This window comes from Bombina bombina, chromosome 4, assembly GCF_027579735.1.
Source record: "Bombina bombina isolate aBomBom1 chromosome 4, aBomBom1.pri, whole genome shotgun sequence".
NCBI lineage: Eukaryota > Metazoa > Chordata > Amphibia > Anura > Bombinatoridae > Bombina > Bombina bombina.
In genome coordinates, this window is record NC_069502.1 from 349,712,643 (window position 1) to 349,725,928 (window position 13,286).

At 37.0% G+C, this 13,286-nt stretch overlaps 1 long non-coding RNA gene across 1 annotated transcript; it reads left to right on the forward strand.

Moving 5' to 3' along the window:
* The first annotated feature begins 1,836 nt into the window (after positions 1-1,836).
* LOC128655376 (uncharacterized) lies at positions 1,837-2,166 on the forward strand. Its single transcript, XR_008401770.1, has 2 exons — positions 1,837-1,974; positions 2,055-2,166. It is a non-coding gene; the product is annotated as an uncharacterized LOC128655376 (long non-coding RNA).
* The last annotated feature ends 11,120 nt before the right edge of the window (positions 2,167-13,286 follow it).

Genomic DNA, 13,286 nt, shown 5'->3' on the forward strand with positions numbered 1-13,286 from the left:
AAATAAAGAAAGAAAAATCAAACAACAACAACAGAGAAAAAAAAAAGTGTGTGTGTGTGTGTGTGGGGGGGGGGGATAAAATTCCAGGTCCTCTCCTCCTCCTTAATCTCAACTTAACCTCAAGCTTCCGTCTCGCACTAGATAAACCATTCACTCAATACCATTCGGTCAGAAAAATATTTTGGAGAATTAATTGTTCAAAAGTTTGTGTCATGATAATGTGTCATGGATTTCCTTATTCCTTTCTGTCCCTTTAATTTTTACCTGTGCTCACACCTAGCAAGGTTATTTAAAGCCTGGACACGCCTCCCTCCCTGCTTCAGTATTGTTTCCAGTTTAGCATACAGCTTCACAGACCTGCTGCAGGGATTTACCTCTCTCTGTTCAAGTCTAACTATCTGAAGGTATTTAAACCTTTTCTAATACGGAGCCTACTTGAGCAACTGAAAGAGACTTATATACTAAGTCTGAACATTTCCTAATTTGGATTAACAAACACCGCTGCTGCATTATTTTCCTGCTTTAATTGCCTCTGGCAGATCAAGTGTTTTCCAAACCGCAACTGCAGTCTCATCCGATATAAGTTGTGAACTTTATAACTTTGTACAGACGCTTAACTTACATTGGACCACACTCACAGGATACATCCTCATATTCCTCTTCACACACTTCAGGAGTAGCGTGATAAACTTCAGACTGAACTTTTGTGAGTAACGCTACAGCACAGCACTTAATACCTGCTCCACCCATCTGCCTGTCAGCTCTCACAAACAGCACAGCTATCAGCGTGTATCACACTTCAATTCACTAACAGCCTGCTGCATCTGTACTGACCTAACGCTCCCCCTGTGTGCTCAGTGACTATCAGGAAAAGTGTATCCCATCCACGGTGCGTTTGGTTAACAACTGCTGTGCAACCTGATTCAGAAATACTGATCAGGAATTAAAATCAAATAGTAACTTTCAACTGCCATACAGACAGATACATTGTAACTTCCTCATTGTATCTTAAAGTAAGGCATACAATCATATATTTTCCGCAGTTGAGATCCACAACCACAACCAGCTCGTTACATAATACTGAAGCCTTAAAAATGGATCCAGCGGAATTACCTAAAATTGTTTACACTCTCTCCCAGAGGGTGGATCAGCTAAGTCATGGCCTTAGAGAATTACAAGTCCAAAATGAGACACTCAACAATATAATAAAAGACTCAATGAATAAATCAGCCACACCAGAGGCTACCCCAGAACCCCAAGTCTCTATGCCCGACAAATTCCATGGAGACAGGGCTATGTTCTCTCAGTTCAAAAACTCTTGTTATCTTCTTTTCAGTCTAAAACCTAAAACCTACGCAACTGAACGAGTTAAGGTTTTAACGGTCATTTCTTTTCTGCGAGGTGAACCCCGCAAGTGGGCTGACTCATTCTTTGAACAAGATCATCCTATTTTAACATCACTGGAAGACTTCTTCAAGGAAATGGCAATTCTATATCAAGATATTAACACTCAGCTTACTGCAGAGACTAAAATGAGGTCTCTCAAACAAGGGAAAAAGCAGGTGGAGGAATATTTAAGTGAGTTCAAGCAATACAGTAAAGATACTGAGTGGAGCGATATTGCCCTTAGGAATCAGTACCGTCTAGGTCTAAATGATGCCCTTAAAGATGAACTCGCTCGCATAGAGCTTCCTAGGTCCTTGGAAGGACTAATCACACTAAGCATTCAGATTGATAGAAGGTTGAGAGAACGCAAATCAGAAAAACAAGGTATGGATACTATCACAAGACCCTCTTCTACTTACCAAAAACCTACTGTCACTCAAACCTCAGAACCTATGGATTTGGGATTCACTAGAGGCCCTTTACAACCAGAAGAAAGGAATCGCAGACGCATAAACAACCTCTGCATGTATTGTGCTTCAAATGCACATACTGTAAGAGAGTGTCCTATCTTACAAAGGCAGAAGAAACGTAAGTCCTTCAGAAAAACCACATGCTTAACCACTAATGTTAACCAAGTTGCTTACTGCTCTTTATCTCTTACCTTACAGTGGGATCTACACCAGCAAATCAGTGAAGCCATCATCGACTCTGGGGCACATTCTTCCTATATTGATTCTGTTTTTGTCACTATAAATAAAATACCCACTGTGTTGAAAGCAAGACCTGTGTCCATTAGAGTTATTGATGGTAATACAATTAGTTCCGGTCCTATTACACACCAAACTATTCCCATTTCCACGTCAAGTGCACACACTGAATTCATATCCTTTGATGTGATAAATTCTCCCATGTTTCCCCTGGTGCTTGGTCTACAATGGTTACAGACGCATCAACCCACCATACATTGGGATCGCCTCGAAGTCGAATTCCTCTCAGATTATTGCAAGAACACCTGTTTTCATCACTCCTTGATCTGTTCTATAAAACCTACTGGAAGAATAATTCCTTCTGACTATCAAGATTTTCAAGATGTATTCAGTGAAAAGAAAGCAGAGTCCCTTCCTCCACATCGCCCGTACGACTGTCCTATTCAACTACTTCCAGGTGCTTCCATTCCTTACGGGCACATATACCCTCTATCACAGCCTGAACTAGATCACCTCAAAACTTACCTTTCAGAGAATTTAAGGAAAGGGTTTATACAACCCTCTTCTTCCCCTGCTGGGGCCGGCATTTTCTTCGTCAGAAATAAGGACAACTCCCTACGCCCTATAATTGATTATAGGGAACTTAATAAACGGACTGTCAAGAACCGCTATCCCTTACCTTTAATTCCCGAACTCATCGAACGTCTCAGTCAAGCCACCATATACACTAAATTAGACCTACGTGGAGCCTATAATCTCGTTAGGATCCGAAAAGGAGACGAGTGGCTCACCGCCTTCAGAACAAGATATGGGCTCTACGAGTATAAGGTGATGCCTTTCGGGCTCTGTAATGCCCCGGCAACGTTCCAATATCTAATAAACGATATATTCCGTGATCTCCTTGACATCTGTGTAGTTGTATATTTGGACGACATTCTGATATACTCTACTAACATCATTGAACATATAAAACACGTCCGTTCGGTGCTCTCTCGCCTTAGACAACACCGACTTTTTGCCAAATTGGAAAAATGCATCTTCCATACCTCTGTTATTACATTCCTGGGTTATACTATCACTCCCACAGGAATTTAGATGGATGATTCAAAGGTGCAAACTATTAAAAACTGGCCCATACCTTCCTCCAAAAAGGACCTGCAAAAATTCCTCGGTTTCTCCAATTACTATAGGAAATTCATCAAGAATTATTCCTCTCTTACTAAGCCTTTAACTTCTCTTACAAGTGTCAAAACTACCTTCCACTGGACACCTCAAACACAGGCTATTTTCGAACATCTTAAGGATGTTTTCACTAAAGCACCGATTCTTAAGTTTCCAGACCCTGATGCCCATTATGTACTTGAAGTTGACGCCTCCAACTACGCTCTAGGGTCCATTTTGTCTCAACGTAAAACTCCAGAAGATCCACTCCACCCTGTTGCCTTCTTTTCACGAGTAATGACACCAGCCAAATATAACTACCCTGTAGGCGAAAAGGAGTTGTTAGTGATCAAGGTCTCATTAGAACACTGGAGACATCTCCTAGAGGGCAGTAAATTTCCGATACTAATATATACGGATCACAAAAATCTGGAATACCTTCTGACTAACCGTACCTTATCCTCTAGACAGCTAAGATGGAGTTTATTCCTATCAAGGTTTGATTTCCATATAACCTACAGACCAGGGAGTAAGAACGGGAAAGCGGATGCCTTGTCCAGAAAAGATACCAATCCTCATCATTCCGATACTCCTGGTACAGTCATTCCAGCTGAGCAATTCATTACACTATCTCCTACTTATCCTGAAGTCCTTAAACTCCTACAACAGAAAGATACTTCCATTCCTAAGCTTAAACTCACACTGGGACAAGATGGTCTCTATTACCACCAAGGACGTCTTAATGTACCACCTTCCCTTCGAGACAATTTGTTAAAAGAACATCATGACTCACCGATGGCAGGACATCTTGGAATCCACAAAACCTATGATCTTCTTTCACGTACGTACTGGTGGCCTGCTATCAGAACTTCTGTGCAAAGATATGTTCAATCTTGCCACATATGTACAGTTTCCAAGACTGAAAAAAGACCTCCTTTCGGATTACTCTTACCATTACAGATACCTGACCGACCGTGGCAAACCATAGGAATGGATTTCATCGTCGAACTTCCATTGTCACTTGGTTACAATACCATACTTGTTGTTGTTGATCATCTTACCAAGATGGCCCATTTCCTCCCATATCATAAGCTCCCAACTTCATCAGAACTTGCAGTTCTTTTCTTGAATAACATCGTCAAATTACACGGTCTCCCAGATTCCATTGTAACTGATAGAGGTAGTCAATTCACCTCTCGTTTCTGGAAAAAATTATGTGACACTATGCAAGTAGAACTCCGATTCTCCTCCTCATTCCACCCCCAATCAAATGGCCAAACAGAGAGAATAAACCAATGGCTCGAACAGTATATTCGTTCTTATTGTTCCAACCACCAAGACCAGTGGGCTAATACCCTTGCTATGGCTGAATATGCATACAACAATTCTACAAGTTCCACTACTTCCAAGACACCATTTTTTGCAAATTATGCTTTTCACCCTTCCTTCCAACTTCACCCTCAGACAGATTCAAACTGTCCCAAGGTTGATGACCTCACTAAGGATCTCCAGGATCTTTTCATAGAACTCCAGAGGCATATAGCTGATGCTCAGGCTCATCAGAGACGTTACTATAACCTCCGAAGACGTCAACCACCTTCCTATAAAATAGGTGATCTGGTCTGGCTGTCGACCAAGAATATAAAACTGAAAACCCCCAGCAAGAAACTTAGTGCTGTCTTCATTGGTCCTTATTCTATCACAAAGATTGTGAACCAAAATGCTGTTACCTTGGATCTGCCTTCTACTTTTCGACTTCATCCCACCTTCCACGTCTCTTTGTTAAAACCTCATTGTGAAACTAGACAGGTGGCCAGCCAGATTCCTCCTCTGATCTTACAGGATTCGGACACGGAATACGAAGTTGATGCCATCCTGGACTCCCGTATTTACCGTGGAACTCTTCAATACTTAATCCGTTGGAAGGGATTCTCTGAGGAGAATGACTCTTGGGAACCTTCCTCGAATGTTCATGCTCCCAAATTGGTATCCCTGTTTCACAGGAGGAATCCAGAATGACCTAGATTCGTAGCTGCGGGGCACCTACCCTGAGGTGGGGGGTATGTCATGGATTTCCTTATTCCTTTCTGTCCCTTTAATTTTTACCTGTGCTCACACCTAGCAAGGTTATTTAAAGCCTGGACACGCCTCCCTCCCTGCTTCAGTATTGTTTCCAGTTTAGCATACAGCTTCACAGACCTGCTGCAGGGATTTACCTCTCTCTGTTCAAGTCTAACTATCTGAAGGTATTTAAACCTTTTCTAATACGGAGCCTACTTGAGCAACTGAAAGAGACTTATATACTAAGTCTGAACATTTCCTAATTTGGATTAACAAACACCGCTGCTGCATTATTTTCCTGCTTTAATTGCCTCTGGCAGATCAAATGTTTTCCAAACCGCAACTGCAGTCTCATCCGATATAAGTTGTGAACTTTATAACTTTGTACAGACACTTAACTTACATTGGACCACACTCACAGGATACATCCTCATATTCCTCTTCACACGCTTCAGGAGTAGCGTGATAAACTTCAGACTGAACTTTTGTGAGTAACGCTACAGCACAGCACTTAATACCTGCTCCACCCATCTGCCTGTCAGCTCTCACAAACAGCACAGCTATCAGCGTGTATCACACTTCAATTCACTAACAGCCTGCTGCATCTGTACTGACCTAACGCTCCCCCTGTGTGCTCAGTGACTATCAGGAAAAGTGTATCCCATCCACGGTGCATTTGGTTAACAACTGCTGTGCAACCTGATTCAGAAATACTGATCAGGAATTAAAATCAAATAGTAACTTTCAACTGCCATACAGACAGATACATTGTAACTTCCTCATTGTATCTTAAAGTAAGGCATACAATCATATATTTTCCGCAGTTGAGATCCACAACCACAACCAGCTCGTTACATAATGGGACTTTAGCAAGAATTGTTTTGATATTGGAAAGGACAAAATAATACTTAACCATTTTACAAAAAAATCTTTGACTTTTTTATTTTGTGTAGGTATTATATTAAATTGCTCAAAAATTATTTGATGGTGCATGGAGTGTGAAAAACTCACTATTGAAGGTGCTACCTGATTTTTCCAATGCTTTAATATCAAACTACGACCTACTAGGATTGCGGTATTTACTGTATTAATATTTCCTTCGGTAGCATTTATTGTTAATAGAAAGAAAATATCTCTAGCTTTAAAATTTAGGCTCATTTCTAGTTTTCTATTCAACCAATATTCTACTTTCTTCCAAAACTGCCAAATGTTTGTACAGGACCAAAAACAGTGTATTAAATCGGCATCAGAACTGTTACATTTAGTGCATTTACTAAATGTATTTAAATTCAATTTCACCATTTTCTTAGGTGTAATGTAAACTTTATTGAGTAACTTTATATGCATCTCTCTCTAGGCTGTGGAAATAGGGTCCCCATTAATCCATTTAATGCTTCTTTTTATTATATATGTAGAAACATTGCTAAAATACATTCTCCACACTTCAGCTAGTCTGTCTAGAGCTAACTGGCCTTGTATAGCCAACATGATTTTATATAAGAGAGCTATATTGTGATTCCCTGCCCTATATATAGTCAAGTAGATCCTAATTTTTCCCAAGTCCTTGGCTCTAAGCTAGGAATTTTATACCTTTGCATATAATGTCTAATCTGTAAAAAGGCATAAAAATCTTTGTTTGATAAATTAAATTCTCTTGAAATGCTTTCAAAGGAACGCACGGAATTTGCAGAATCATAGAGCTGAAATATCCTTGATAAACCTTTCTGAGCCCAAGATTTAAAAACTTCTGACAAGTAGCCAGGTGCAAATTTAGGATTGCCTATGATAGGGAGAAATGGAGATAATTCAAAATACATATTTAATGTTCGATTAAGATTTTGAGAGGCCTCCACGACATTTCGAATTGTACTAATGGTAGTTGTGAGGCTGGGCAATGCAAAATGGCTTTCAGCACGAAGGGAGAAATAACAACCTCCTCTAGTACTAAACAAGTGAGATAGTTGGATTCTGTTATCCAATCAACTGCAAAGTGCACTAGGATAGCTATGTTGTATTTTTTAATGTCTGGTAAGGCCAGTCCCCCATCCTCCAAATTAAGTGATAGCTTTGTTAATGATAGCATATGTCTTGATTTACCCCATAGAAATGCTGCACAGCTTTTATTAAATGGTTTAATATCTTTATTATGTATCATACTAGGAATATTTTGCATTATGTAAATTAGTTGGGGGAGAAGAATGGTTTTAATAATCATAATCTTGGCTGATAGAGAAATAGGGAAAACTTTCCATCTATCTAGTTTCATACTTGCTTTTTCTAGAAAATGCGTATAATTCAACCTATACCATTGTTTTGGATCTACATGCAGATATATTCCCAGATACTTAAAACATGACGTCTCTTTAAATATATGTTTTTTTACTGCTGCTTGAGAATCCATAAAATTTCCGATTTACTAGTATTGATTTTGTAGCCTGAGAAAGAGCTAAATGTATTTATTAAATCCACAGTCTTGGGCATACTTTTTTTTAGTGTTTTTAATAAACAAAAGGAGGTCATCCGCATATAATGCTAAAACTATTTTTTGCTCTCCTATTTTAATACCTTGCAGTTCATCTCGCAGCAAAATAGCTAGTGGTTCTATCGCTATATTGAATAGTAATGGAGAGAGAGGGCAGCCTTGACTGGTTCCTCTATTAAGCACAAAACTTGATGTCTGACTGCCATTTATCAATATAGTGGACATTGGATGATCATATAGGGTCCTAATAAATTGTGAAAAATTACCAGAGAATCCAAACTTTTCCAGAGTTGTATGCAGATGATCCCATATTATCAAATCAAATGCTTTTTTAGCATCGACCGTGACTAGGGCAGCATCGTGTTGAATCTGTGATTTATTATATAATTTATTCCAATAATATTCGAGTACTAGCATAACTTTACGCATATTTTTAAGGGAAGTTCTTCCTGTCATAAAACCAGCTTGGTCTGTGTGAATATTCTGCTCAAGACATGGTTTCAATCTATTAGCAATAATATGGGTTAGTAGTTTATAATCTGTATTAAACAGAGAAATGGGTCTGTAAGACCCAGGATCTAGACAGTATTTATCCTTTTCAGAATCAATGCTATAATAGATGCCGAGAAATATTTAGACATTTTTTGTGCTTTTATGTAGTATTCATTAAAAAGTTTAACTAACGTATCTGCAATTTCCATTTTCAATATTGTATACAATGCAATGGGTATCTGGTCCGGGGCCAGGGGCCTTATTACATTTAGCATTTTCAATGGCTTCTATGATTTCCTCTCTAGTAATGGGGCTGTTTAACATATTTAGCTGCTCTTGTGAGACTTTCAGAGGTATAACTTTATTCCAGAAGTCATTCTTATTCTTTATATCTATTTCTCTACCTGTGTATATTTCCTGGTAGTATTCTAAAAAAATATTTTTGATTTTAGAGAGCTCTGTATATCTGCTTTCTTTACTTACAATAGCTTCTATTGTACTGTTTTTTTTTCCTGGCTTTATCTAGCCTAGATAAAAATTTGGCTGATTTTCCGTACTGACCTTTATAAATCACATTAAGTTTTAAAGGGACATTCTAACTAAAAATTTTTTTTCATGTTTTAGAAAAAGCATGCTATTTTAAACAGTTTTCCAATTTACTTATGTTATCTAATTTGCTTAATTCTCATGATGTACTAGGTTGAAAAGCATATCTAGATATGCTCGGTAGCTGCTGATTGGTGGCTGCACGTAGATGCTTCTTGTTATTGGCTCACCCATGTTCATTGCTATTTCTTCAACAAGGGATATGTAAAGAATAAAGTAAATATAATAATAGAAGTAAATTGGAATGTTGTTTAAAATTGTATTCTCTATCTGAATTATGAAAGAAATATTTTGGGTTTCATGCCCCTTTAACTCTTCCCATGATACTATTTTGTTTTATAAAGAGATCTCTCTCTGCCTTAGCTAATTTATATTTACCCATTGCATTTTACTGGGGTCATTTATATATTTGCTACTTACAAATAAAAATGTGTTTATACCAAATCAATATTTTTTTCTTATATATTATATTCACGTGTTTTTTGTTTGTACAATTGTTTACATTTTAGTGACATTATATTTGCTACTTAACTTAAACTTGGTGTGAGAATTACAGATTAGTCACAATGGATGTGACATCATTATACACATCCATCCCTCACAATATGGGATTACAAGCATTAATGTTTTTCCTTCCGAATTTCACTACTTATGATTTTTTGACAATTCAATTTTTGTACACTGCTGTTGAATATTTACTTACACACAATTTTTTTATGTTTGAGGGCAAGTACTATCTCCAGAGACATGGCACGGCCATGGGTGCGAAATTCGCACCCTCATATGCAAATTTGTATATGGGGTTTTGGGAGCTGTGCCACGTCTTTGGGGATACTAATCCCTTTCGTGAGAACATTGTTTATTTTGGTAGGTATATAGATGATTTGCTTTTGGTGTGGGATGGGGACAGTCAGTCGGTTCAACTGTTCCTTGAACACGCCAACAGCAATAATCTAAACCTTAAATTCACCATGTTTGAAAGTAGTGATTGCCTAAACTTTTTGGATATCACACTCACTTCACATACTGACACACATTCTTTGGAGGTAGAGTTATACAGAAAGAGTTCAGCGGGTAATCCCATTCTTCACTCTTCCTCCTGTCACCCAAAACACACCATCAATTCTATACCCTATGGCCAAATGATTAGGACTTAAAGGGATTGCACCACTGAGGCCAAATTTCAATCACATGCAGCCAACACCGGCCACAGATTGGAAGCCCGAGGTTATGATATGAAATTATTAAAGGAAACCAAGAATAGAGTGGATAAATTAAACAGAGATGATCTTCTTACTACTAAATGTGTGAGTAAAACACAGAATAAGAGATATAACAATAAACCATATTTTACAACAAATTACAGTAAAGACTATAACAAAATTTGTGACATTATTCGTAACTGTTTGCCAATTTTAAAAAGTGATGCCAAGTTAAGCAAAATAGTTCAACACGGCTGTAATTTTTCAGCACGTAAAGCAAAGACCTTAGGAAGCTTATTAGCTCCCTCAATGCTACCGTCACAAACTAACCAATCTTGGTTAAAGAGAAGAATAGGTTCCATGAAATGTCAAGGAAATATTTGTAAAACCTGCAAACACATCCAACAGGGTCCCAAATTTTTATCAAGTACAACAAATAGGGAGTTTGACATACGCTTCAGCATTTCATGTAACACCAAATTTGTCATTTATTTACTTACATGCCAAGGATGTAAAAAACAGTACGTGGGGCGCACTAAACGTGCCCTGCGTGACAGGTTCTTACAACATCTTAGAGATATTGGCAACCCGGATTGCAATACACCAATAGCTAAGCACTTTAGAGAGGAACATAATTCTAATGATACCCTCTTGACAGTACAAGGCATTGACCATGTCCCTAGACACAGGAGAGGGGGCGATAGAGAGAGACTTTTGGACCAAAGGGAAGTGTTTTGGATTTTCCATCTCAAAACAAAGCACCCCTTTGGTCTAAATTCCATAATGGATGTTGATTTATTTTACTAATAGATTTATGATTGGGTTTTTTCATTTTCTCTCCTTTTTAACAAAAAAGAAAATGAAATAAAGTAAAAAATATCATTAAGTAAAAAATATCTTTAAGTGGAGATTGAGTTCTACATCCATTTAGGATCAAATTAGAGTAATAAATTTTTTTCATATATATCTAGCCATCTGACAGTTTTAAATAAACACACTTAACATTTATGTTTGCTTTAAAATGAAAATGTTTAATATAAGAAACAAAAAAAAACAATTAATGATAATTTACCTTTAACCATGACTATCTAGGTAGTCATGGGTTAATTCAACAGATGCATGTAATTGATAATTAACTTTACCTTTAAATTAAGGCTTTTCCCAGCACTAGTTATGCCAGTGAACAAGGGCTGACATTAGGCCCGAAACATGTTTGGCTGCTGTTGCTCTGTCAGTTACAGGACTGTAGCTGATTTTCCCTTTTGTTTTTTCTTTCATGTTTTTACATGCAACTGATTTTAACATTTTTTGTACCAAATAAAGCTGTATTTTTCAACTTTTAATAATTTGACATATACTTTTTTCTTTTTCATATGGTCTGGAGATGCGGATTAGCAGAGTGTTTGTAACTGTAAATGCAGCTGGTTTTATTAACATTCAATTGTATGCTTAAATACCTATTTCTTTATGTTTATAGCGTATGCTTTTTTGTTTTAGTATGCTATGCTTTATTTTCTAAAAGAGAGAGAGACATAGATTTAATAGTGTATTTATAGTACAAGTTATAGATAACATAGTAGTACAAGTTATAGATAACATATTAAAATCAGATTACAAGTGGCACGCTAACTTTTTTCCCACTCGCACTCAAACAACGCTAAAAGTAAACTTTTAAAAAGGACTGGTTAGCAAGCATGCGTATTAAAATTTGAAAGTAAATTGTTTGCGCATAAGCAAACCCCGATGCACAATAATTTCAGGACTTTGTATGCCATGACCACATTACATTCTCCTCATAAACTTCAATAGAGCCCACTGATCAACAAACCCCCTCAAAAACTAACATTTATCGCTCACGATCTAACCTGACACTGTGTTAGATCTACAGCACTAAACCCTAAGGTATTTACGAATATTTAACATTCCAATGTTCTACACATAGAAGAAAATTTTCTTTTTATTTTAAAATATATACTTTATATATACTGTATGATTATTTGTTTGTAAAAAATATATCTATACCTATATATCTATATGAATATATAGTTTTTAGGGCATTTGACTGGAAAGTGCTTCATAGTATATCTTTAAGTATATATATATATATATGTGTATATATGCATGTATACACATTTATACATAGATAAACACATAAATATACACACACACACACACACACACACACACATATATATATATATATATATATATATATATATATATATATATAGTAACATAGTAACATAGTAGATAAGGTTGAAAAAAGACTGAAGTCCATCGAGTTCAACCTATACAAATCTAAAATACTTACAAAAAGCTCCAGTTAAGCTTAAATAACCCCATTTAAAATGTGACCCATTTAATACTAGCAATCATATCCATGAATTTTGTTTATATACAGAAATTTATCCAGACTATTTTTAAATGTATCTATGGTATTGGCATTCACTACCTCCTTTGGTAATGAGTTCCACAATTTTATTGCTCTTACAGTGAAAAAAACGTTTCCGTTGCAGGAGATTAAATCTCCTTTCCTCCAACCTTAAATTATGACCTCTTGTCAGAACCAATTTTCTTGGAATAAAAAGAGCTTCTGCCATCTCTGTATATGGGCCTTGAATATATTTATATAAAGTAATCATGTCACCTCTCAAGCGCCTTTTTTTCTAAAGAGAACAGACCCAGTTTGGCTAGCCTCTCCTCATAGGTTAATTTCTCCAATCCCCTTATTAGCTTTGTGGCCCTTCTCTGAACTTTTTCTAGTTCTGCAATATCTTTTTTAGCAATCGGTCCCCAGAACTGCACTCCAAACTCAAGGTGAGGTCTTACCAGGGCTTTATATAATGACAGAATTATGCTTTCCTCCCTTGAATCAATGCCTCTTTTAATACATGCTAGTATCTTATTAGCCTTTGAAGCCGCTGCCCTGCATTGTGCACTCATCTTTAGCTTGTTATCTATTACTACTCCCAAATCCCTTTCCTCCTGTGTTTGGCTAAGTCTTGTCCCATTTAAAAAATACATAGCCTGCTTATTTTTACTTCCAAAATGTAGAACCTTACATTTTTCCGTATTAAATCTCATTTTCCATTCACTTGCCCATAGTTCTAATTTTAGCAAATCCCTTTGCAAAGAGAGTTCATCCTGCTCTGACCTAATGACCTTACTTAACTTAGTATCATCTGCAAA